At 38.6% G+C, this 3,813-nt stretch overlaps 1 non-coding gene across 1 annotated transcript; it reads left to right on the plus strand.

Annotated features, from left to right (window-relative positions):
• Window positions 1-388: 388 nt before the first annotated feature.
• Window positions 389-461, plus strand: trnar-acg (transfer RNA arginine (anticodon ACG)). Its single transcript has one exon. It is a non-coding gene; the product is annotated as a tRNA-Arg (tRNA).
• Window positions 462-3,813: the final 3,352 nt, after the last annotated feature.

The following is a 3,813-nucleotide window of genomic DNA, read 5'->3' on the forward strand; positions in this document are numbered from 1 at the left end:
GTTCAGTTTTATCTTGTTTTAATTTATCAGGTCACTGTTGGTTTATCTATCTTTAGCGTGAACAGAGATGAAAATAAATGATATTGTTTGAAATCATTGTTGTGTGGTGCTGTTGGGAGACATTTAGCTGTGTATTAGTGACTGGGATTGATGGGAAAGTGTACCCCATGAACACCTCTGTCCCTTACCTTGCTATAAATGTTTCAGAGACGGAAATAATGGGCACACGTGTTTTTTTTTTGGAAAAAAAACCTGCTTTGAAAGGTGATGAAGATTGGACTGAAGCAGTGATAGTGATTATCTTTATTGCTTTTTCAATTAATGAACATCACTGCTATTAATCATGTCTGTGCTAACATCACGGCTCTTAAGATTCACCCTGTGCGTCGGGCCAGTGGCGCAATGGATAACGCGCCTGACTACGGTTCAGGAGACTGTAGGTTCGATTCCTACCTGGCTCGAGTAGCAGTGTGCTTCTTTATAATGCATTTAAAAAATGATTTTTCTGCGGCCGAAAAAAGGTATCAGATCTTAATCTGCTGGAACGAGAATGCCTTCATGAAATGTCCACGAGAACATGACAGTCAATGTTCCAGCGTCATCACAGGAGGGAAGCCAAATAGTCGCACACATTGGTCATGGGCACCTTTCTACTTTGCAAAGCCGCCAATCGCATCACTGTTGCTCGCGGGAATTGTCGGCTGTGAGTTTTTTTTTTAAACTCCTTGGCCAATGGAATCGGAGAAGAATGAAGAGTTAAATGTCCAACTAATCGTTATAGAGTGTGAGTTCCAGAGTCTACCACCTGCAGACTTATAAAGTTTTCCTGCAGATCTATTCAAAGCTTTCTGCGTCTTGTCTGAAATCTACAAACCCTCGTGATCGATCAAGACCAAATGTTTCCTTCAATCTGTAATTCCATGCTCCTCATTATCTCGGACAATTTAATCATGTCTCCTCACAATCAGCTCTGCTCTGAGAAACATAACTCCCGTTTTGCCGAGGCCAGAGCACTCAAAACATTCTTATGCAGGAAATTCAGAGCTTAATGTCGCTTTTTGTTTTGGTGACTGTATAGTAAGATTTACTTAGAATACTTTAGCTAGGTTGACTTCCAGTTTTTAAAACAGAGAGAAAATTATTCACAAAACTAAGGAATGAATCACAATGAACAGAATATAGAATACCAACTAAACTTAGCTATCTCAAGTAGACTTAATTATGCTTTTCCAAAAATACACAAGTCTGATAATTAAGCCCCATAAACACAGAATACAAATGAAACTGGTTTACAGGTCATTATTAGAGGGTCAGAAGAAGAGAGACATGCACATCTCTGGCATCGATAGGCACATTGATAACCTTCGTGTAATTTGGTGTGTCTGATACTTTGGCAATCGTTAACAAAGTATTTAGGCTGTCAAATACCTTTTGAAATTCTTGTGTTCGCTGAAATTTCTTGCCTGTTTTTAGTAATTCGGTGAGTGGAACAGTCCCACTTCTAACAGTCAGCACAAACTTTCAGTAGAAGTCACTCAATCCAGTAAACCGTCATACTGCTCTTTTCGTCAACAATGTATAAAAATCCCCCGTAACTTTCGTTTTCGCATCCCGTGGGGCTATTTGTCCGTGTTCAACGACATAGCCCAGGAAGGTGACTTTGGCTTTGGCAGATTCATTTTCAGCTAGGTTTACAAACCAGTTTGACTTCCGAATTCGATCAAGCAAGCCCGATAAATGCTGTAAATATTCAATTCATGAGAGACTGAATGTCACCAGGCACAACACACACGAAACAGTCGTCAATCTGGCAATTACCTTGTCCATTAACCTGTGAAATATGAATGAAGTATTTTCCGTACAAACGGCATTACTTTAAATTTCTGCAGTCCAGTTGGCGTTACAAAATTGCCTTTGATCTTTCCGACAAAGTTGACTGCCAGTAACCTTTGAGGAAGTCCAACTTGGAAACATAAGTGGCTCTTCCAATCTCTTCCACACAGTCCTCCAACTGCAGATGCGTATATGCACCAGTTTCTCTAACAACATCGACTTTGTGGTAGTCCACACATAACTTTTGGGTCTTACCTGGCTTTGGCACCATGATGATGGGTGAACTCCATTCATTGAAACTCACTTCGGTTATGCCATCTTGGAGCATACGTGACATCTCCTTATGAACTTGCACCAACTTTATAGGGTTATGCCTCCAAGGATGTTACAAAATCAGAACAGCATCTCCTATATTTACATCATCTACAATTATCTTATTAATTCCCAGTTTATTTCAGCAGATCTCCACATGCAAGAATAATAACTCTTACGATTTTCTTCTGGAAGAGAAGTGAATAACTTTACCAATATTGGACAACTTTTGCATTGTCCAATTTTATTTCATAAACGTCCAATGCAGAATTCCCTGAAGTTGGTTCTTTCCAATGTGTTGTAGTCAATAACACATTCTCCCCTTGCGTTCGTTCTCTGCCAAAATACCATTAGCGCATTTTCCCATCACACATTCTGTGAGATTCCTTCATGACATGAGTTCCTATCAAGTAGCTAACTCACTCAATTTCCTCTCAATTTGTTAAGGTCTTCTAAACCTTCCTTTAAAGTTTCAATGATTAATGAAATTTAAATAAATACATTGTTCCCAGTGGCAATATTCTGATTTTTTTTCTCATACACTTCCTGCTTCACCATTTGCTGCGATACTTTTAAGTGCTGTCTCGACAACTCTCCAACATTATTTAGTCCAACTCTAAAATTTGACACATCGTCCAAATGTGTGGTCTCTGTAATCCGACTTATTAATATTTCCTTATTGAATTGTAATGGCCCTCTTCCTTTATGCCCAAAATTGGCCTCAGATGGTCTTAGTTTTGTGGATTCTTTTGATATATCTCAGATCGCAAACAGTACTGATGCAACTCCCTTATGGAAATAATCTGGGTAATCCGAAGCATAAAACCTCAACATAGTCTTTAATAATTAACGTCGCCTTTCCAGTGCACCCTGTGATTGTGGATGGTAAACAGTAGATTTGATTCGTTTTAATTCTCAGCTATCTATATACTCCCTGGAAAGTTTGGATGTGAAGTTGACCCTTGATCTAATTGTATCTCTGATGGTAGTCTTTCTCTATTTTTTTTAAAGTCGTAATTCTTCCTCAATCCTTTCAGCTGTCATATTGCAGAATTGAACAGCATTTGGAAATCTCGTCAATACATCCATTTATGTTAATTAATACTTATTCCCATCTTTTATTGGATGTGGGGAACCTACACAATGCATCAAGACAATTAAGACAGATTCCTTGAACACTGCAGCAGATATTAAAGGTGCAGGCTTTATTATTTCCCATGGTTTTCCGTTTAGTTGAAATTTATGACACGTATGGCAAAATTCAACTACATTCATCTGCAATCCAGGCCAGTAAAAATGTCTTTTTATTTTACCCTCCGTTTTGCTCACACCTAAGTGACATCCAATTTGTGGCACATGCGGTACTCGCAGCACCACTTTTCTGTACCCTACTGGGAAAAAAAAACATTCTGCCCATTTCTCACATGCTTGAATATATGTTGGTCTCCATGTCCTCCTTAACATATCATTTGCTAAATAATAACATACAGGGATGCATTCACTCTCCTTCCGAATATATGTCTTTTGATCCAAGCGCTTTAATTTTTAATCTTTCTGCTGTAACTCAATAGCATAACTGAGCTGAATATACTTGAATTTTTAACGTTTGTCCCCTGCTGTGTCCCACTCACTTGACAATAAAAAAAGTAACATTGATGCATTGTGTAG

The sequence above is a fragment of the Hemiscyllium ocellatum genome, unplaced genomic scaffold, assembly GCF_020745735.1.
Source record: "Hemiscyllium ocellatum isolate sHemOce1 unplaced genomic scaffold, sHemOce1.pat.X.cur. scaffold_153_pat_ctg1, whole genome shotgun sequence".
Classification (NCBI taxonomy): domain Eukaryota; kingdom Metazoa; phylum Chordata; class Chondrichthyes; order Orectolobiformes; family Hemiscylliidae; genus Hemiscyllium; species Hemiscyllium ocellatum.